At 44.2% G+C, this 23,234-nt stretch overlaps 1 protein-coding gene across 1 annotated transcript in view; it reads left to right on the top strand.

Annotated features, from left to right (window-relative positions):
* Positions 1-492: 492 nt before the first annotated feature.
* The window catches only part of RNF144A (ring finger protein 144A), a 100,252-nt gene continuing 77,510 nt past the window's right edge, over positions 493-23,234 (top strand). The window contains exon 1 of the mRNA XM_077811560.1: positions 493-587. The gene's annotated coding sequence lies outside the window, so the exon portion shown is untranslated. The remainder of the gene's footprint in view (positions 588-23,234) is intronic.

Raw genomic sequence — 23,234 nt, 5'->3', positions numbered from 1 at the left:
GGGCGGAGGCGAGGCTGTTTGGGGAGGCACAGCCTTCCCTATCTGGCCCGCCATCCAGCTTTGCAACCCCGATGTGGCCCTCGGGCCAAAAAGTTTGCCCACCCCCTGCTCTAAACGAACCCCGCGGCTGCCTCCACGGGAGGGAGCCTTGCGGGGGCTGCAGGGGAGGCTGCCTCCCGCTAGTTGTAGTGGGAGCGTGCGGTCGGCAGAGGGCGCCCACGTGCGCGTGCTGGAAACCCAGCGCCCGCTTCCAGGCAGCCAGTCCGCGGCGGCAAAACCGCTGAAGCTTAATGGCGCCTTTGTGCTCAGATTAGCGGCTCCCTCCCGCCTCCGTCTCCACCCCTCCCCACCCCACCTGGAAACCCCGAGCGGTGCACACTCGGCTGCGCGGCTCGCGGGGCAGGGGACTGGGCTCGGAGCCATGCCCGGAGCGCGGCCGCCGCCCTGCCCAGGCCGCTAAGCGTGCGGTGCATGGTCCATGCCAGCGGCCGCAGGAGCCGCCCGCTTTGGGGAGGCAGCCGGCCGGCGCAGGCACGGAGGCGACAGCAGCATCTCTCCTTCCCCGCCGAGGCTGCAGCGGCAGACGGGTAAGGGGGGCGGGCGGGCAGCAGCAGCATCCTGCGCATCGCTCCGAAGGCGGGGAGGGGGCACGAACTTGGCGCTGGTACTTCGGCCAGTGGCCCCTCGGACCCAGCCGCGCGGGGTGTGTTACGGGGGTGTCAGCGCCCTACGGCTGCCCCACGTGGGGTTGTAGGTTAGGCCACTGTGTGGGTGTCGGCGCCCAGCACCCAGAGGGTACGTGGGGGATCTGGGTCTCTCCTGCCCTCTTTTCCTCCACGCCCGCGGTGAATGCCTTGCCATGAGCCGCGGCGTCCTCGGGCTGTTTCGCGCCCCAGCCGCAATCGCGCCGGAGAGAGGCGAGGGTGCATTGTGTGTGTGTGTGTGTGTGTGTGTGTGTGTGACTTCACCATTGCCGCCGCCGCCGCCTGTCCCAGCGGCACTGGCGCCCACTCTTCTTGTGACTCCACTGAATTGCTGCGACTGCCCGGGGTCCTTTTTGTCCAGCCCCCCCCTTCCCCCGCCCCACCCTCTGCATCTCTGGCCCCAGAAGCAGGCAGGTGTGGGGCGGGGGCTGGGGCTTGCACAAGTCCAGCCGCAGGAGGAAGATGCAGCCTGGCGGGCGCTGCCGCCTCTGGTACTTTGCTATCTCGGTTCCACCCGGCTTGTTAGCGAGGAAGAAGCAGCGAGACTCTCTCTCGGGTTAATCCTTTCAATCGACAGGTTTTCTGCAGGAAAAAAAGGCAAGAGCCGCCAACCCTTGGCCCTGCCTGGAGTTGTGAAGTGTGTGTGTGTGAGGGGGGGAGGGGTGGCTGTTTGGAGGGTGGGAGGGGCTAGGGTCATATTTTTTGTGTGGGTAGGGGGCTGGGTGGTGACCCCTCCACCCCTCTGATCCCTTTGTGCTGTGTCCAGCTTTCTGTTATCCAGGGAGGTTTTATTTTGCTGCCCCCAGCCTTCTCCACCTGTGTCTAGTGCAGGTGGGTTGTGATCGTATGAACAAGGTAATGTACCTTTGTGCTGCTGGTAGTGGGGGGTGCAGATTTCTTATAGGGAGCCGGTTCCCAGGCTTAACAACCCCAGAATAGGCAGAGAGTCTCAAATTATGGTGGAAAGAAGAGAGTTCCTGTGTGTCTGTGTGGCCACGTCCTCAAGGGAACAAAAAACTGGCAGGCTCCATGCACACTCCAGTCCTGGCTCTCTAATCCAAGCCATGACAGCTCCACTCACTGTGAACTCTGCTGCTGCTTAGGATCATCTGCTATTCTTGGTGTCCATGTTTTAAACAAAGCCTTATGAAAGGGCTTGCAGGAAACCCATCCTGTGTTACCGAGGGCAGTTAGTGATTGCATTAGGGAGAGCTGGTTGTAGGTAGGGTGGGGGAAGGAAGAAATGAGGCTGCCTCGTGTATTGTGCAGTGCTACTCTGAGCCCCTTTTGTCCATGGCTGTTCAACTATGTGTTCTTTCTGTGCTGGCTGGCACCTAGGACACAGTTATTTAATGTTGTAGGTCACCATAGGGTGTTTCAAATCCACTTACATAAAGGGCTCTATTTAAGTCTACACACCCGTGGTACAAGTATGAGCTCCTGTCACTGGTTTGGGGTCTTTTTTACAAGTAATTAAAAATAAATGTTTCTGTTAATGAGATCTTTCTGTTGTAATATTCTCCTTTTGTACAACAAGTCTCAAAGAACTATGAAGGTGTGTTGACTTTTTCTTTGCCAGAAATGGTATTATTTCAGTTTAAAGAACCTCTGGCAAAGGCTGTTCTATTCTAGAGGCATTACCAAACTATAACAGCTATTATGAAAGATATAATAAATGAGGAAACTTTGCTACAGATGGTATAGCTCACAGAGGCTATTTACAGGAACTGTAACTAAAAAAACCCTGATCATACTCCGTACTTATTAACACTTATTTATCTTCTGTGATATGATGCTTAGAGATAACTAAACCATTTCAGAACAGTTCTGTATCTTGAAGTAAGGAGAGCCACCTATTACTGAATAGTGATTGGAACAAGTCTCTCATGGGGGATTAAAAAGCATGAATCCTCCTGAGGTATGGACAGCAGTTTCTTTTTAGCCAACATTTTGGGGGGGGTGGGGCTGGGGGAGTTTGGCTGGTTTTGGGTTATAAAAGTGAAAAAAAGCAGTTTCTGAATTTTTCCCCCCACTGGTACAAAAGTGATACTGTCCTTAATCTTATCAACACAGGAATAAGAAGTAACCAGATCGTAACTAGCCTGATTTTTCTGAAAGGCTTAGCACCCTCAAATTCCTTTGAAAAAGCCAGGCACTATGTCACTGTATGTAGAACTTGCCTATGGACCATTGAACTGAGGAGGGATATTGATGAGGGATGAAAACAGACATTAGCCATTTGAATTTCCACCATATTCCTAGATGATCAGTCTCTTCCTTTTGTGAAACAAATTGTTTGAGCTTTACAATGATAATTTATGAATGATGGACTGATTTTTGGTTTGTGTACATGGTGAAATGATTTTGGCTTCATTTGTTGTTTACTTGTGGTGTCTAATCTGGAAGTGTTTCCTGCTGAATTTACAGGTTTTCTTGAAATCTCTCTCTAATCTTTTTTGTCAAGTACTTTGTGATCCTGTGTGTGAAGAATGCTATTAAAAATATCAAAAGTGTCATTTAGAGGAATATTGTCATTGAATATTTTTTAAATTGACTGACCTGTAAAAGTTCCGGTTCATAGACCTCCCTTTAAATAGTATATTTTGGATTTTTAGAAATGCCTTTGAAAGAAAATGTTGTAAGGGTTTTTCTGCTCCGATATTTTTACAGCAAGGGAGAATTTGATCAACTAACTGAGGGTGCATTTAGTGGATCTATGAAATTGACTATATTTGAAGTGTTATTATTTACCTAAAGTAAACAAACCAAAAATAAGGGGTGGGGAAGGCTTTTTTCTCTTGTAGTAAATGTAGGTGTTACTTGAAATACATTTTTCAGACAAAAAGAAAAGGAGTACTTGTGGCACCTTAGAGACTAACCAATTTATTTATTATTTATTGTCTCTAAGGTGCCACAAGTACTCCTTTTCTTTTTGCGAATACAGACTAACACGGCTGTTACTCTGAAATTTTTCAGACAGAAATATATTTTGTCCAAAATTATGTCTCATTATATTCTTGTGCAATCTGTGTACCATTCCAGACGATCAAAACTCCTCCTTCCAGACTGGCTAGCAGTAGTGCTTTGGAGATGAGATAAAGAAAGGGACAAATCTTTCTTTCTTTGAGGACAATGAGTTTTGCTGCTGATTTCAATGGGAAAAAAATTAGGCCAGAAGTATATGTCTGGTGCATGCTTTATTTCACCGTTAGTTTTACCACTGTCCTGGAAGTAATCTTTCTTACGTCTGTATCTTTGTATTCTATTATGCTAACATTAATGTGTAATTTGACATATTTACTGATCCAAAGTACAGGTCACAATGAATATATTTACAATAACAAAACATACCACGTGTGTACGTGTGTGTGTGTCTCTCTTTATTTGTGTATATATATGTATATATATAAAATACACACACAAACATGACTGCCAGATTGTAGATTAGTTGTAGATACTGCCACAATGAATGTGAGGCCGATAAACTTTGATTTTAAGCTAATAAAAGGTGTTTTCTTTGTGTTTGGACAGTTTGGTAGTAGATTATTTTTTTCCCACACCAACACTGGTAGTTATTGGGCTAGATTGTCTCTGTGTTTTATATTATGCTGGGTACCCATATACTTTTGGGTATGAGGCACCCTATTAATACAGTTAATTATGTCCATTTTTAAGCTTAAAATATACAAAGCATATATTATAAGGGAACCATTTTGAAAATGACAAATATCTAGTTGGCTGTTATTACTACTTGTTCTAAAATCTTTTCCTGTATCGGATTCTGTGGTTGTATTACATTATGAACACTTCTTACAAGATTTGACATCTATCCCCCAACTAAACTCTCAGCCTTGTATTGTTGACTTAGGCATCAGTTTTGGCTGCACAAAACATATGGTGGTAAGAATGGTGCTAGTGTATCTAGTGTTATCTAGAAAAGGCCCACAGACCTTTCTTGGCCTGGGAGAGGCCTTCTCCCGTTGGACTTCTCAGTGCTGATCCATTGCAAAAACTAACCCTGATCCTACAAATGGAACCCCCCAGGCAGATCCTTTCATCCTCATGGGTCTGATTGCAGATTTAGGGTCTAAATGTGTTCCATCAGCTGTTACATTTCTTACCATCATGAAAATTAGGCTGCAGTATTAATAGTGTGTGTATGTGTGTGGTTTCTTGACCACATTGTTTTCAGTTTCCTTTTATAACTCTCAAACTGCACAAACCAATTATAACCTAGCACAACACTTACTCAGTGTCAGTGGTTTAATAATTCTACTGTATAGTACTTGGCCTATTGTCAATTGCTGTTTTTATAAACAGGCTGTGTCTCTAACTAGCTGTGCAGAAGTGAGTCAGTGGTGTGGTGTTCATCTCCCTTTGAGCTGGTGAGATCCTTTCTGAAGGAGGACAGACTAGATGATCATAACGGTCCCTTACAGTAGCCTTAAAAGCTATGACCTTGGTACAGCTTTTGGATACATGGTAGCCACACTGCGTTCACATTGCACCAGTAATGGGAGTGGTTTTCTGCTTCTAGAAGCCATTTACATGAATTCATGTTAGCTATGCCACAACCCTTCAACGTACACTGTCTATGAATGCTGGAGCAGTCAGAGAAAGTTTTCAGAATGCAGACTTTCAGCTAGCCCCTTTAAGTGTTTGCAGATAGTGAACTTTCTAATCACACCAGAGTTCATAGATATTAAAGTCAGAAGGGACCATTATGATCATCTAGTCTGACCTCCGGCACAATGTAGGCCACAGAATCTCACCCACCCACTCCTGCGATAAACCTCTCACCTATGTCTGAGCTACTGAAGTCCTCAAATCATGGTTTAAAGACTTCAAGGAGCAGAGAATCCTCCAGCAAGTGACCTGTACCTCATGCTACAGAGGAAGGCGTAAAACCTCCAGGGCCTCTTCCAATCTGCTCTGGAGGAAAATTCCTTCCTGATCCCAAATATGGCGATCTGCTGGGAAATCAGGAAGGAAAAGAGAGAGGTAGTGAGAGAAATAAAATAATGAGTAGCCATAAAGAGAGGAAGGCATCCGAGGACCAGCATGGTCCTGGGCTCTAGAGAGGTAGCAGTAATTGCCGCATCCCTTCTGTGACATCACTTCCATCTTGTTACTGGAAAATGAGATCCATGATATGTGAGGGGTAGTCACTTGCTGGGAGTCTTCTTCATTGAGGTCTTTTTCATTGAGGTCTTTAGTTATGCTGTCCTGTGGGCACCACCGCAGCAGTTAAATGTGACCATCTCCTATGGTATCCAATAGAAACATGTACTAAATACACCATCATAAGTTACTAAATAGCTATTTCCTCCCCTCCAGTTTTCTACATACCGCATAAAGGAACTTTCCTCCAGGAGTCCCCTCCCTAAGTGCCAGGAAAAAAAGATGGGGCCTTGCAGTGTGTCTGGAAGATGATCAGATCTGGACTCTGGTAGACCAAGGGGGAAGCAAGTGCAGGTCTCTCTCTTCTGTACTGAGGGGAGCTCCAGTTTGAGTGCCTCCCCTGACCACAGTGCTCTGGCTGTACTGCACATGGTGGGAAACAGACTCTTAGGGTACTAGATCCCAAACTACTTCAGTCTTTAAAGGTTAAATAAACATGTTGAGTTCCTATGGAAACTTGCTGGCAGCCTATTCACACCTGAAGCACTGGGGTTATGTGCTGCCAGCACAAAACTCCACTCAGAAAATTAGCCAGCTCATTCAGTAACAGCTTCAGTTCCTGTGGTCTCAAACAATAACCCCTGGTAGAGTACATCACAGTCCTCTGATCTTGAAGTGATAAGGGCATGGATAACTTATAGCAAGGTCCGTATCCTGTACCCTGTGAAGACTGTCACCATCTGATCTAGGTGGAGCTCAGCTCTCAGACTTCATCCACACCTCAGTCTCTAACAGACACTAAGTCATTTGCATGAACAGGATTGGTTGAGTGTTGGTTGATGCTGTTAACACAGTGCAGTCCCTTAGTGTGAACTCAGTTTTGCAGGTATAAGGATGCTTATGTCAGTATAGCTTATTCCCATGAAGTACTAAAGTCTAGTTTTTCAAGACATGATGCCTTCAGATAAGGCTTTTATGGCCCCAAAAGGAAAAGGGTTGTTTTCTAAAATTCTTTTAATCCTATGTTTCCTGCTACCTTTTCCTGAGAGAGTCAATGCCCTGGCAATTTTTGTTTTGTTTTGTTTTTCTCCAAGTCTTCCACCTGATATTAAGAGTTACACTCATCTAGTCAGAACTCTGAATCAATGCCATATGACTTGAGGCAATCCAACTATCTAACGAGCTTGAACTTTTAATTGTCATTACCAGCATCAGAGTGTTTACATTCAGTCCATACAGTTTAAGAAACAACGCAAAAAAAACTTTTCTCAAATAAATTAGAATTATATGGTAACTTCCTTTTATTTTTCACCTTTTTGTGACTATTCCGAGTGTTGAAAAAGAAGCTAATTATTTAACTGTTAACTAAGCTCTAATCTGAGCACTGTATCATTCCGAGTCAGCGCGATGATCCAAAAATACTTTATAAAATAACAGAGGAGAAGAAAGTGGCTGTTTTCCCACCTAGGTATATTACAATAGAGGGTACAGTATTTACCTTCCACCCCCTCCTTGCCTTTGCTGATGTGGGCATTTGTAATAGTGTTTTTTCTGAGACCCCCACACAGAATTCTCCTTGTAGCTGTCTCCCTTGAAGGCTAGTCCCTGAATCTGGGACATGGCTCTGCTTAGTATTCTTTCTCTACTCATGAATTCAGTTTGTTGTATTTCCCTCTTTTAAACTCTGTGTGCTCATTTGCACAAACAAGATGATCGGTCTATGGCCCTGTCATTTCAACTGCTCAGTCTCACACACTGGCATCTGTTGAATACTAATTTTTTTTCTTTCATTATTTTTTAACATTAATTTGGTAACAAAGAAGGAAGAAGATGCTAAAGCATTCATGCATTTCCAGTCACGTATCCAGAGCATTCTGGGTAAACTTCCCTGCCCATTTTATTTGCACTTGTTTGGATTGCTAATGTAGGGCCAAATCTTGTCTGGACTTAACCTGGATAACCCAACTGACTTAATGGGTGTAGATGAGGGAAGGTGTAGCACAAACTTGAGTAATGTCATACTGGGTACCTTGTTTCAGAGTAACAGCCGTGTTAGTCTGTATTCGCAAAAAGAAAAAGGAGTACTTGTGGCACCTTAGAGACTAACCAATTTATTTGAGCATGAGCTTTCGTGAGCTACAGCTCACTTCATCGGATGCATACAGGACAGTGGGGTGGAAGGAGGTATTGTTTCATATTCTCTATGTATATATAAAGTCTGCTGCAGTTTCCACGGTATGCATCCGATGAAGTGAGCTGTAGCTCACGAAAGCTCATGCTCAAATAAATTGGTTAGTCTCTAAGGTGCCACAAGTACTCCTTTTCTTTTTGGGTACCTTGTTTAATTAGATGGAGGGCAAGTGATCCATATTTAACTGTTCTTAATCTTTCCTTGTAAATCAGTCTCTCCAACTTGCTTACCAGTTCTGTTCCTTTTCATTGATCTCCTTAACATTTGTTAATATCTCATCCTAAGATGCCCAGGAATTCCAAAAGCAATCATTCTTCCATATTCTAACTCAAAGTATTAGGTTATGGTTAAGGATACGATTCTGTCATGGAGGTCATGGATTCCATGACTTTCTGGGACCTTTGTGACTTCTTCTGGGGCAGGGCTGGAGCAGCTGTTAGCCCCAGGGCTGCTGGAGCAGTGGCCCCAGGGCTGAAGCAGCAGCTGGGGTTGGGTTAGCCCCTCTGGGGCAGGGGCAGCAGTGGTTAGCCCCTGCTGCAGGAGCAGTGGCAGGGCTGGAACAGCTGCAAGCCCCTGGCTGTGTTCTGTTTGTCTTCCTCTCCCCCACCTCAATATTTTTGGTAAAAATCAGGGACCAGTCGCAGGCTTCCATGAATTTTTGTTTATTGCTCATGACCTGTCCCTGATTTTTACTAAAAATACCTGTGACAGAATCTCAACCTTATTTATGGTTGTATTAGCCATGGTTAGGCAGTGACTGGAAAACATTCTGCCTTTGGGGGTGCTTAGAGAATGAGAATACCTCTGTGAGTACTGAGGCATGGTGGACAAACACAGGAGAGGAAAGGTGGTCAGTTGGGTAGGACATTAGCCTGGCCCTTGAGGCATCTGGGTTTGATTCCGTATTTTGCCACAGGCTGCCTGTGTGACTTTGAGCATATCACTTAGGCTCTCTCTGCCTCATTTTCCCCAGCTGTAGTTTGCGGATAATAATACTTCCCTAGACCATCGGGCTGTTGTGAGGATAAATGCATTAAAAGTTGTAAGGCACTGAGATATTACACTAATGAAGGATGTGACAACTTCTTCTCCCTTAAGAGAGTGGCATGTGTTGCCCTGTACAATCAATGGTGTGGAAAGGTCATGACTAGTGTTCCACCCATCCGTGCTCCTTTTGCTGTCTAGTACTAGTGGAAGTGCTGTGGATCCATCTTTTTCCACTTGGGGAGAGCAAGTTTCTGAGTGCTCGCACTGTGGTGCTCAAGGGAGATGGGCATTCCTTTTGACCTGGGCAAGAGCTGCCAAAATCTGGCCCAAATAATTTTGCTATCCCACTCCTCATTATCTTGTTACCATTAAAAGTGTTAGGTATAGGCACCAATATCATCTCTTCTTCCCTTTTTATGGACTTGATTCTCCACTACCATGCATCTTGTGAAATCATTTAAACCTGTGCAAAGTGAGAGTAAGACTCTACCAAGCCAGAGCACGCATGTGACACCCACTTGCACAGGTTTAAATGGCTGAGAATCCTCCCTCCAGGTTTCATAAAATTCTCTAAGCAATTAATCGTCTTTTAGGAGAAAAATTCTAGTTCCTCTTGCTTGTTACGCGCTCTCCTTGCATCTCTGAAAAGACACTTTTAGCACAATAATAACCCACTTCTGAGTCGTCCTCTTTTGTTTCAGGATGGCATTCTATTTAAAACTTGTTGGAAGACTAGTTTTATAGGGAGCAATGCAGTGTAACTGGAGTGCACATTAAATGTTTAACTTAAAATCAAGCTATGACAAATCCTTGGAAGAAATGTAAGTCTAAAGCGTGCGATCTTCTTAGCAAATTGTCAGTTAGTGCTAAATATTTTCCCCAGTCATTTAACATTTCCATTAACTCCTCAAATAGTTGAAGCTCAAAGATTTGAATGAAGCTTAACACATCTGGTTGGTGTTCCCTGTCTTTTGATTTAGGCTAGCTACTATTAAACATTATTTTATTTCCTGATATTTCTTCTTACTGTTGTTAATAGCAAACGGATTCTCCAGGGTGGCTCTTGGTACCCAGAAAGTATTGTTTTTGCTTAATCTCTTTGCAGGCTGCCACAGTGCTGGCCTCCAAGCCAAGACAGAGCTGCTTTCTTTGCTTTGTCCTGCCTGGTCAGCATTGTGTCGAATTGCCCCAGCCAAAGACAACAGTTCTTGTCAGTCAGTAACAGGAAGAGGCAAACCGTTGTATCAGGGACAGTGCAACCAGCAGATGTTAATAATAGCAGTGCCCCGTTTCCCAGATAGGCAAAGCTGGCACTGGTAGCTGTTTGGAAGGGTGAAGGAGTAGGAGGGTCATACAGGATCTCTGCTTTTCTCTCTTCGTCTGAATTTCTTTTTATTTCGTCCTTTGAGTTCCCATGTTGGGCTGACCCATTCTTCCGGCTGAAGAGGGCTGGGTGTGACTGTCAGGATTCAGCTGATTCCACTCTTGACCTGTTAAAGAGGAGTGAGAGGGTTTTGTCTTGTACTGCCATTCTGTCAGTGGCAGGACAAACATTTAAAAATTCATTAATGAGATGGTGGAGTGGACTTGTGGAAGGAAAGGAATAATAAGAGAATATGCATATGTACTTATTGCTGATGGAGCCAGCTATAGTTAACATTTAAATCCAGATGCTCTCCAGAATGTTAGGGAATTGCTTCATTTGTTCATGTATGAGACACCTGTCAGGTAGCAGTAACATGGGAAGCATCCAGTCATCCTAGCCTTACTAATATTTATGACACATGTTAGGGTGAGTTTTAGCTGAGTTCGGTATGAACAGGTCTCTTGGTGACTGAGTAAATTCTTGTTCTTTGTCCAACAAACACTCTTTCTGGTCAAAACTGGTACATTTAGAGGAAACACCTGTTCAGTAGACTTGCAGTCCCAAGCTTTAAATGAAGGATGGTCCAATGGTTAAGACGCTATCCCAGGGCTTGGGGGAGACAGATTCAGTTCTCTTCTCTGACACAGACTTGCTGTGGGACCTTGGGCTTCTCATTTAGTCTCTCTTTGCCTCAATTTCCATCTGTAAAAATGGGGATAATAGCACTTTCCTATCTTATAAGGGGTTGTGAGTATAAATCCATTAAAGTTTGAGGTGCTCAGATACTAGGGTGGTGGAGGCCATATATGTACGTACCTTAGATACATCTCATTTAAAGATTTCTGATAGGGAGTGTCTTTTGAGCTTTAATTTTTGTGGTCCCCTCACTGGCCTTGTAGCATAACTAGCAAACACTAATCTCAGTTCTTTCCTGACACATACATGTCAAGGACATCGGTAAAACTATATAGTCCCGAACTGCTCTAGGAACAATGGGCCTGTAGTTTCCGCTGCCTTACGGTTTGTGTATTGTGTAGTCATCTTCACCAATGCAAAGTGTGTGTGTAGACCACTAGCAAATGGGAATCGTCCACTCACTCACACCAGCAGTAGCTTTACACCTGCTTTGCACAAATGTGGATGACCACATGTGGTGTAAAGAAGTGGAAAATTGGGGCCCAAAGTTTATCTAATGCAAAAGGGCCACATAAAGAAAGGCATCTTGTACCCTTTCAAAAGCTAGAAAACAATAACAAAAGTGTGTGTGTGGAGGGAGGCGGGGGGAGGGAGGTGCCAGAGGTGATGTCTGCCTCCAAGCTCTGCTGTAGCTGTGTTTTTGGAGTGGTGACTGAAACGGGAGAGAGCTACTTCTCCCCTCATACGCTTGGAGACAACAGAATCGTGGGGGAGAGAGATGTGTGTGGAAGCCACTGTCCTCCATGAAGGACAGCTCTCTCCTAATTGAAAACACTAAGGAGAAGATCCTCCTCCAGGTTGCTTCGTTGACTTCAGTGGAGCTACCCCGATTCACAACAGTGAAGACCTGGCCCTATGGGCCCATTTGAATTATCCACTCTTTTTTCTCTCTCACTTTCACCTTCCTTCTCAAACTATCCCAGTGTTTGTATGGTAGAAAATTGCAGATTGCCTTTCAGTTTCCCCTGCTAAAATATATCCCAGCTCTTATTTCCCATTAGTGGGTGAGCCCCCCTTTTGAACTTAACGTTTTATTTACAAAAGGTATATTTGTGATGTTAAGAACTAGGCTTTGCTTGTTTCCTGTTAAAAACAGTAAAGGGTATAAATGAGTTAAGAAAATACAGTGGCTTCTGTTTGATTTATTTATATTTAAGATGGAACTTTCCTTGAATACCAAGATCAGGATGCTCAATGTATATATGTATAAGTAGTTGTGGAAGAGATGATCACAGTAACTGTATCTGCTGCTGTAGCACCAATGAATACTTAAGGATTCTAAGCAAAAATGGAGAATTAACTATCCTTTTAATCATTAATATGCTTCCAGTCATTTCATTTTAATATGGCTGCAGTGTTGGGAACTCTGTGTAGAGATCAGAAAATGTTTCCTAAGTTGCCTGAGAACTCTTCCAAATGTAGTGTTCCCATATGTTCTCTAAAGTAGCTGCATGTCCAACAAAAACAAACAAACAAGCCCTCTCCCTCCCCCTACCCCTTTACTGTATTTTCATTCATCAGTCCTGGACATTGAAACAAGGAGAGTTGGACAGTTTAAAAATGAAGGGTATCGTATAGTATTTAATTAGGTTATTTCAATAAGATACTTTATCTGCTATTCTTGAGGCTTGGGAGTGTTAACTAAGCTATGCTCTTTTCTTAGCTTCATTACAAATTCCTCAGCAATCAAAGAATGATGGGCACGTAGTGTTTTTTTTCCCTAACACAATGTGTTTTGGCAATGTCTTCTATTCTGGGTATATACCACATAAGCAAAGCACATACTGTAAATACAAAAGGAGTGGCTGCAAGGCAATCTGTCTGAATAGAAACAAGAACACTGGACATCTGATGCACGTTAAAAATTCAGATACTGTATTATCTAAGATGCAAGGACTTTATACACATGTGTAAAAGGCATACCCTCCCAGGGTATATGATAGAGAGAAAGAAAGGGACCTTTTCTTCATCTGGGACTGTCCAGTGCTCCGCATGATGGTTGACAAAGGTTAATTGGGGCCTTTGGTGCTATCATTGTATAGATGTATAACAGCAGACTATGCAGAGCAGGGTAAAAAATGATTTAAAATTACCCCATTTGTAACGATCTGATACGATGATTATGGGGTGGAGGGGCAGGATGCTTCAGAACTCTGATTACTTCCCTCCACTTTTCTGCCTCCTCCTTTTGCTGTTCCCTGTCCCAGTCCTTTCTTTGACTATATAGGACTGGATGGCACTGTTTTCAGAGCTCACTAATGTCACTTCTTAATTGGCTAATAAAGAGTTAATTGCTTTGGTAATTGGAAGTATTCTCCTTTTCTGCTTCCCACAGTCTGCTTCAGGCTAGGCATTCTGCCATCCAGTAGTTCCTTGTCCAAATAGCCTAGAGAATGAGGTACCAGGATCAGCACCAGTACTTAGTACCTATGCTGTGTCTTCATTCTTAATTGGCCACCATTCTAATTTAAGCTCTGACTATATCTTCCACCCTCCAAAAATACCCAAACGATCATTAATTTAGAGTTAAGATTGTTAAACTGCATATTCTGCCAAATCCAGCAACAAAAATGAAGGAAATGAGCAACTAAGCCTTTCAATATTCCCTCACCACTTACCCATCCCTTCCATTTCTCAACCTCAGCTACCTCCTGCCACCATCCACAGCTCTCACACCCCCATCCTTAACTTGAGGAACCCATCATATGGGCCATGTTCAAGTGTTTCGATGGCTACCTTAGGGCATGTCTAAACTTACCAGTAGATCAGCACTGCTGCAATAGATGCAGCAAGTGTCGATTTAGTGGGTCTGGTAAAGACACGCTAAATCGATGGGAGCGCACTTTTCCATCAGTTTCTGTATTCCACCTCCCCGAGAAGCATAAGGGAAGTAGACGGGAGATGCTCTCCTGTTGACAGAGGGCAGTGTAGCCACCACGCCAAGTGGATCTAACTATGTCGACTTCAGTTATGTTATTCACGTAACTGAAGTTGTGTAACTTAGATCGATTTACCACGGTCGTGTAGACCAGCCCTTACTGTTGAAGTGGCTCGTATAAATGAGTTATGCATGTGGTTAGTAGAGGTGTGTGTACATTGTGTCAGATTGCAAAGGGGGCTGAGAGGGACTTTTTTTCCTCTAACATTCATGAAAAGGTATGTGAGGTGGAGGTTACTCCGAATCTGAAATCAGCCCACAAAGCAAAGCTCTTGTATAGAACCTTCCACTTGAGGGTCTTGGAGCATTTTATAAATATCATTGATTTAATCCTTCTGATGCCCACTGGAGATGGGTAATTATCCACTCTTACAGATGAGGAAACCAAGGCATAGAGGTTAAGGCCGTAATGTAAATGTTGGTTTTCCACTTGCGACATCTAAGGCCTGATTATCAGAAGTGCTGAGCACCCACAACTCCAAATAAAATAAGCAGACGCTTCATGTGGTCAACGCCTTTTGAAAATCAGGCCTTAGGCATGTCTGTTTGGGCACCCAAAATTCACTGAGATTTAAAACCATAGACCTAAGTGTATTGCTGAAGGGCACACAGGAAGTCTGTAGCAGAATAGGGAATAAAACCTGTATTATTCAACTCCCACTCCTGTCATAAGTCCATTGTCCTCTGCTGATGATTGCAACATCTTTGCTGAAGACAGTTATTTAGTATAAAAACTGGGGGGAAAGGGAGCACCAAGTGTTCAGAATGCCTTAGTTTTGCAGTTGCATTGAGGGGCCGACCAATCTAAATACTGAAGCTGCAAGAGGTGAGTATATTTCAAAGGGAGACCATGTTCCACCATGTGCAGCCTCGTGCTTGACCACATGATGCAAAGGCACCCTGCAAGTAACTGAGCCAAGTTTCTTGTCTTAAGTTCCCTGTAAGCTGTGCAGCCGTGCAGCAGGCTGTCAAGGGCTGCACAGGCAGGGAGAGGCGCCTCTGCCCTGGCATGGCCCAGCCCTCCTGGAACTACTGTGGCCAGGGAAAGGTGCCTCTCTCACCTGGCCCTGAGCTGCTGCGGTGAGAGAGGGCTGGGGGGAGTCCTTTCTCCCTGGGGCAGCCTGCACCTCAAACCCCTCATTCCTGGCCCCACCCCGAGCCCCCTCCCACACTCCAGAGCCTTCACCCCTAGGCAGAGCCCTCACTGCCTGCACCCAATCCTCTGCCCCAGCCCTGAGTTCCCTCCCGCACCCTGAACCACTCATCCCTAGACCCACCCCAGAGCCTGCACCCCCAACCAGAGCCGTCATCACCCCCACACTCCAATCCTCTGCCCTAACCCTGAGCCCCCTCCCGGACCCCAATCCACTCATCCCCAGACCCACTCCAGAGCCCGCACCCCCAGCCAGAGCCCTCACTCCCCCGCACCCTAAGCCGCTGCCCCAGCCCTGAGCCCCCTCCCACACTCTGAACCCCTTGGCTCCACCCCCACTACACATCACCTCCATATTGGTGCACATAACAAAATTCATTTCACATATGGACATAAAAAATTAGAGGGAACACTGTTCTTGTGTGCTTTTTATTTTGGCTTTTTCTCAACAGGCACAATTGGGATCTTGAAACACCTTATAAGGTGACAGCATGTGGGAAGCTTCTTTTTGCCTCAGAGAATATCTTTGGTCACCTATCCAAAACTCTCACCATAAATCAGTGACACTCAACCTTTCCAGACACTGTACCCCTTTCAAGAGTCTGATTTGTCTTGTGTATCTGCAAGTTTCTCCTCACTTGCTTACAAAATCAGACAGAAAGATACAGAAGTGTCGGAGCATACTATTACTGAAAAATTGCTTACATTCTCATTTTTACCATATAATTATAAAATAAATCAATTGGAATATAAATATTGTACTTACATTTCAGTGTACAGTATATAAAGCCGTATAAACTAATCATTGTCTGTATGAAATTTTAGTTTGTACTGACTTCTTTAATGCTTTTTATGTAGACTGTTGTAAAACTAGGCAAATAGCTAGATGAGTTGATGTACCCCCTGGAAAACCTCTGCATACCCCCCGCAGTACACGTACCACTGGTTGAGAACCACTGCCATAAACAAATGGTGCAAAAAGGCCAATTTAGGAGATGAAGGCAGTGCAGATGTGGAAAAAGAAATGTTCACTACTTAGTTTCAAGATAGTTTGGGACTAACTCTCACAATCCCTAAACAGGCAAAAGTCCCACCGACATCAACAAAATTATGAATGCTCTTCTTCCATAATATACTCACCTCTCTTCCAGCACTGCCTCACCATTCCCACCGTCTGGCTTATGCACTGCCTGCTTTTGGTTTGGATACAGTCACGGATTTGCTCCTCTAACAATGCCACTGCTAAAAACTCTTCCATAAAGATGGTCTGTGGTTGAACAGGAGTTGCCCTTGTACCTCCCAGCATCCCAACCAACAATCTGTCTGTGTTAAGTTCCCAATGTGTTGAATCCCTTACAGTTTTTTCTGTTTAAGGACTGCAGGAGTGTGGGCCCGAGTATTTAAAGTGAGAATATGAAGATTCTTCTTTTCCATTTTTCCCCCTTCATACATTTAACAGTAACTGTGCTGAATGTAAATTTCCAAGTCTTCAACCTTTGATTTTCCCTTATTAATGACTATTAGAAAGAGGCTGTATTAATAACAATGTAGAATTATAGATTAGGCTGATAGCCTCTTAAATACATGTTTAGTGTTTTAAATGGTGAGCTGCTTTAGTGCATTTCTAAATGGTTGGAGAGACTTGCTGTAAAACAGCTCAAACAATTTCTATTATGTTGGCCATGCTGTACCACTTGACATTTCCCTTCAAATGTTAGTTAAATTCTTCTAATGTTTTGCCGTGAAGCACTTAGTTATCAAACCCTCTGAGAAAATCAGTTTTCTATTTAGTGTTGGGCTCTTAACAAACCTGAGATGGGCATTCTGCATGTTCCATCAGCAAAGCAGATATTTGCTCAACTCTGTGGCAGTCAGGGAGAGGCATGCCAGAATCAGAAGCATATTCAGAACCTTCTCGAGCAGGAAAATGTCAAGGACTGATTTCATTATTTTAAGGATGGTGCTCAAATATTTATGCTTTGCAAGGGAAAAACAAAGACAGGAAAGCCATTGTTCATTCCCACTTCTTAGCGCTAGGTGTGTCACAAACTAAGGGGAAAAATCATTTGCCAGTAAGTGCTTAATTGTCTGTGCTTTGCTACTGTGCATAGTAGAGTAAAACCAGTTCTAAATGCAACCAGCCCTTTTCAGGAATCTAAAAGAAAAGCATTTTTCTTCTGTCTGCACCCATGAGAATGTAGGGAGTTCTAACAATTGTTACATTCAAGAAAAAGCTATTCATTATACCTCCTGACATATCACGTTGTGGCAGTTGTGTATTTCTCTACTCCCAATATGCACAAGCTCAGGTACGTTTATTTTGAGATATTAATATGAATGGATCCATTAAACTATCTTTGAGCTTTTCTGTCCTCTTGATTTTTTTAAATATAAAGTACCCCCTTCTCATCTGACAAAAAGCATGTTATTGTCATGAATCAGCCAGATGAGTAACCATGCCGCTGTTGTACTTGCTGTCAGAGTAAATATTATTCAGTTAATGCTGGGAGATATTGAGCAAGGATTTAGAGAGGCAGAGTGTGGGTGGAATTTTCAAAAACGCTCCTTGTCATAGAATCATAGAATTTCAGGGTTGGAAGGGACCTGAAATTGAAGTTGAGCAGGGGGTCATCTAGTCCAACCCCCTGCTCAAAGCAGGACCAGTCCCCAACTGAATCATCCTAGCCAGGGCTTTGTCAAGCATGACCTTAAAATCCTCTAAGGAAGGAGATTCTGCCACCTCGCTAGATAACCCATCCCAGTGCTTCACCACCCTCCTAATGAAAAAGTTTTTCCTACTATCCAACCTAAACCTCTCCCACTGCAACTTGAGACCATTACTCCTCGTTCTGTCATCTGGTACCACTGAGAACAGTCTAGATCCATCCTCTTTGGAATCCATTTTCAGGTAGTTGAAAGCAGCTATCAAACCCTCCCTTATTCTTCTCTTCTGTAGACTAAATAATCCCAGTTCCCTCAGCCTCTCCTCATAAATCATGTGCTCCAGCCCCCTAATCATTTTTGTTGCCCTCTGTTGGACTCTTTCCAATTTTTCCACATCCTTCTTGTAGTGTGGGGCCCCAAACTGGACACAGTACTCCAGATGAGGCCTCACCAATGCCGAATAGAGGGGAATGATCACGTCCCTCGATCTGCTGGCAGTGTTCCTACTTATTCAGCCCAGAATACCATTAGCCTTCTTGGCAACAAGGGCACACTGTTGACTCATATCCAGCTTCTCGTCCACTGTAACCCCTAGGTCCTTTTCTGCAGAACTGCTGCCAAGCCACTTGGTCCCTAGTCTGTAGCAGTGCATGGGATTCTTCTGTCCTAAGTGCAGGACTCTGCACTTGTCCTTGTTGAACCTCATCAGATTTCTTTTGGCCCAATCCTCTAATTTGTCTAGGTCCCTCTGTATCCTATCCCTACCTTCCAGCGTATCTACCACTCCTCCCAGTTTAGTGTCATCTTCAAACTTGGTGAGGGTGTAATCCGCGCCATCCGCCAGATCGTTAATGAAGATATTGAACAAAACCAGCCCCAGGACCGACCCTTGGGGCACTCCACTTGATACTGGCTGCCAACTAGACATGGAGCCGTTGATCACTACCCTTTGAGCCCAACAATCTAGCCAACTTTCTACCCACCTTGTAGTGCATCCATCCAGCCCATACTTCTTTAACTTGCTGACAAGAATACTGTGGGAGACCATGTCAAAAGCTTTGCTAAAGTCAAGGAATAACACGTCCACTGCTTTCCTCTCATCCACCGAGCCAGTTATCTCATCATAGAAGGCAATTAGATTAGTCAGGTATGACTTGCCCTTGGTGAATCCATGCTGACTGTTCCTGATCACTTTCCTCTCCTCTAGTTGATTCAGAATTGATTCCTTGAGGACCTGCTCCATGATTTTTCCAGGGACTGAGGTGAGGCTGACTGGCCTGTAGTTCCCCGGATCCTCCTCTTTCCCTTTGTTAAAGATGGGCACTACATTAGCCTTTTTCCAGTCATCCGGGACCTCTCCCGATCGCTATGAGTTTTCAAAGAGAATGGCCAATGGCTCTGCAATCATATCAGCCAACTCCTTTAGCACCCTCAGATGCGGTGCATCCGGCCCCATGGACTTGTGCTCGTCCAGCTTTTCTAAATAGTCCTTAACCTGTTCTTTCACCAGTGAGGGCTGGTCACCTCCTCCCCATGCTGTGCTGCCCAGGGACTAACCTTGTTCATGAAGACAGGGACAAAAAAAGCATTGAGTACATTAGCTTTTTCCACAACCTCTGTCACTAGGTCGCCTCCCTCATTCAGTAAGGGGCCCACACTTTTGTTGACCTTCTTCTGGTTGCTAACATACCTGAAGAAACCCTTCTTGTTACTCTTAACATCCCTTGCTAGCTGCAACTCCAAGTGTGATTTGGCCTTCCTGATTTCGCTCCTGCATGCCTGAGCAATATTTTTATATTCCTCCCTGGTCATTTGTCCAATCTTCCACTTCTTGTAAGCTTCTTTTTTGTGTTTAACATCAGCAAGGATTTCACTGTTAAGCCAAGCTGGTAGCCTGCCATATTTAATATTCTTTCTACACATCGGGATGGTTTGTTCCTGCAACCTCAATAAGGATTCTTTAAAATACAGCCAGCTCTCCTGGACTCCTTTCCCCCTCATGTTATTCTCCCAGGGGATCCTGTCCATCAGTTCCCTGAGGGAGTCAAAGTCTGCTTTTCTGAAGTCCAGAGTCCGTATTCTGCTGCTCTCCTTTCTTCCCTATGTCAGGATCCTGAACTCGACCATCTCATGGTCACTGCCTCCCAAGTTCCCATGCACTATTGCTTCCCCTACTAATTCTTCCCTGTTTGTGAGCAGCAGGTCAAGAAGAGCTCTGCCCCTAGTTGGTTCCTCCAGCACTTGCACCAGGAAATTGTCCCCTATACTTTCCAAAAACTTTCTGGATTGTCTGTGCACTGCTGTATTGCTCTCCCAGGAGATGTCGGGGTGATTGAAGTCCCCAATGAGAACCAGGGCCTGCGATCTAGTAACTTCTGTTAGTTGCTGGAAGAAAGCCTTGTCCACCTCATCCCCCTGGTCTGGTGGTCTATAGCAGACTCCCTCCACGACATCACCCTTGTTGCTCACACTTCTAAACTTAATCCAGAGACTCTATGGTTTTTCTGCAGTTTCATACCGGAGCTCTGAGCAGTCATACTGCTCTCTTACATACAATGCAACTCCCCCACCTTTTTTGCCCTGCCTGTCCTTCCTTAACAGTTCATATCCATCCATAACAGTACTCCAGTCGTGTGAGTTATCCCACCAAGTCTCTGTTATTCCAATCACATAATAATTCCTTAAAGAAAAGGAGTACTTGTGGCACCTTAGAGAATTTGTTAGTCTCTAAGGTGCCACAAGTACTCCTTTTCTTTTTGAGAATACAGACTAACACGGCTGTAACTCTGAAACCTATCATAATTCCTTGACTGTGCCAGGACTTCCAGTTCTCCCTGCTTATTTCCCAGGCTTCTTGCATTTGTGTATAGGCACTTAAAAAACTCACTGATCGTCCTGCTATCTCAGTATGAGGCAGGAGTCCTCCCCTCTTGTCCTCTTCTGCTCGTGCTTCCTCCTGGTATCCCACTTCCCCACTTACCTCAGGGTTTTGGTCTCCTTCCCCCGGTGAACCTAGTTTAAAGCCGCCTTCACTAGGTTAGCCAGCCTGCTTGCGAAGATGCTCTTCCCTCTCTTCGTTAGGTGGAGCCCGTCTATATCTACAATCCTTCTTCTTGGAACGCCATCCCATGGTCAAGGAGTGCAAAGCCTTCTCTCCAACACCACCTGCATAGACATTCGTTGACTTCCACAATTTGACGGTCTCTACCCGGGCCTTTTCCTTCCACAGGGAGGATGGACGAGAACGCCACTTGCGCCTCAAACTCCTTTATCCTTCTTCCCAGAGCCACGTAGTCTGCAGTGATCTGCTCAAGGTCGTTCTTGGCAGTATCATTGGTGCTCACATAGAGAAGCAGGAAGCAGTAGCGATCCGAGGGCTTGATGAGTCTCGGCAGTCTCTCCGTCACATGGTGAATCCTAGCTCCTGGCAAGCAGCACATTTCTCGGCTTTCCCGGTCAGGATGGCAGATAGATGACTCATTCCCCCTTAGGAGGGAGTTCCCGACCACCACCACCCGCTTCCTTCTCTTGGGAATGGCGGTCATGGAACCGCCATCCCTAGGACAGTGCATCTCAGCTTAGATCATCTACCATTCGAGTCAACTGGAGTCTTACTTTTGATTTGAATTTCCCACCCTAATATTATATACGATACCTCATCAATGTCACACTTTCCCTTGTGTCCGTGCATATATGTGAGCTTGTATAACATGCTTCTGAGCACAACTTAGGTATCAAGAGGACAGTCAAGCCATATACAGTCCCTACACCTAGTGGGTTTTTTAGTTTGTTTTTTGTTTGGGTTTTTTTATTGTTTTTAAGAGTCACGATGGAAAAGTAGTTAACTATTCTGTATCTCCGTACTGAGGACTAGGAAGGAGGAAGCTTCCAGCTATCTGAGCATGTTGTGGATGCAAAGCAGTCATATTTAGAATGAGTTCCAAAATTTTAATCCGTGGCTTTATAATTTAAGTACTTTTAAATGGTCATCTTGTTTCATAAACCATGTAATTACATTAAGGAAACCCAGCATTTTCTTGTGTCTGGATATAAATTTACTTCAAAGATAGATTTTTGAGAATCACCACCAAGAGATGATTTTTATGGTTGCAGTTTGCATATGAAACCTGTCTTCTCAAACTGAATGCAAGTGCTCACTGTAAAGCAATCAATCCAATGATGTCTTTTAAAAATAATGCTGTTGGATGACTCTGTAAATGGTAAGTAGCTTGTATTTGAAGTGAAACTAGAGCTGCTGGCAACTGCTCTGCCCTGAATTCACTTTCTTACTTCTACCCTGCCCTTCCACTTTACTCAGTAAAATGCTCAGGAAATACTGAGCAAAGTTATTCGGTATTGGCTACTGCAGTCACGTTGATAAATGAATGGAAAGTTTGTTTCAGTTCATTGTAGCTTTTGTGCACAGTGTCTCTGTATTCTGTATGGAGATGCTATTTTGGGTCCTGTAGAATATCCTATAAATCACAGTCACCAGTCCTAGAGCTACAGTATACCCCCCCCCCCCCGCCCTTGGAATTATAAGCACATTTGCAGCCCAAAAAGTATGTTCTGTGTGAGGACACTTGCCCTTTCCACGCAGATACTAATACAGCCTGCACTAAAAAGTGAAGACATGGAAAAAAGGGTTAATGGTGTGAATTTTAGATTATTTTGCTGAGAGCAGCAGTGCCACAACATCATAATTTAAAAGCTCTTTGACCACAGGGAACAGCTAGTTCTAGTTTTATACTGGCAATCTCAATAAAGTTTGACCCTTATTTTCCAGCCTTTTATACTCTGTTGATCCAAATTCCTAGACTGGTTGGCTCTTTCTCATAGGATCCCCGTGACTGACAAAGGCGAGATTGTTGTGCTAGGAGATTGCATTTTCTGTCTTGAAAACATTTGGCTTGTGCACAGACAGACTCGGTTTCTAATGCAACCGTTCTTTTATAAGAATTTCATGCCAGTAGGAGCTAGAAGAAGGTTTTTAGTGATGGGTTTTACTGGCCGTTTGGAAATGCTGGTGTGTTAGACTCCTTTATAAAAATCAAAAACATATAGGCCGAGGTACATTAGAGAAGAAAATCTGATGGAGTCTGTTTTTTAATTAAGGTGCTTTAAAATTAAAGGCTCTGTCTCCTTTACCAAAATGAGCAGAAGATGACACCAGAATTAGGGAAGTTATAAAAGTTAATTTCGTTTTAACGACAGACACACTTCTGTACATACTGGGAAGCTGCTGCTGTTGATATACAAAACAGTTGTGTACACAATCGACTAAAAGCTACAGGTTGCACGTGGTCATCTCAGTGTACCCTGAGACTTTTACTGTCTTCCAGTATAAGTAATGAAATGTACTGTTTATCAACATTTGTAGTTTGTAAAAGATCACCTTATAATTGAGATTAGAA

This window comes from Eretmochelys imbricata, chromosome 3 (assembly GCF_965152235.1).
Source record: "Eretmochelys imbricata isolate rEreImb1 chromosome 3, rEreImb1.hap1, whole genome shotgun sequence".
NCBI lineage: Eukaryota > Metazoa > Chordata > Testudines > Cheloniidae > Eretmochelys > Eretmochelys imbricata.
The sequence above is the reverse complement of the archived record's forward strand: the minus strand, read 5'-3'. Positions and strand labels throughout refer to the sequence as shown.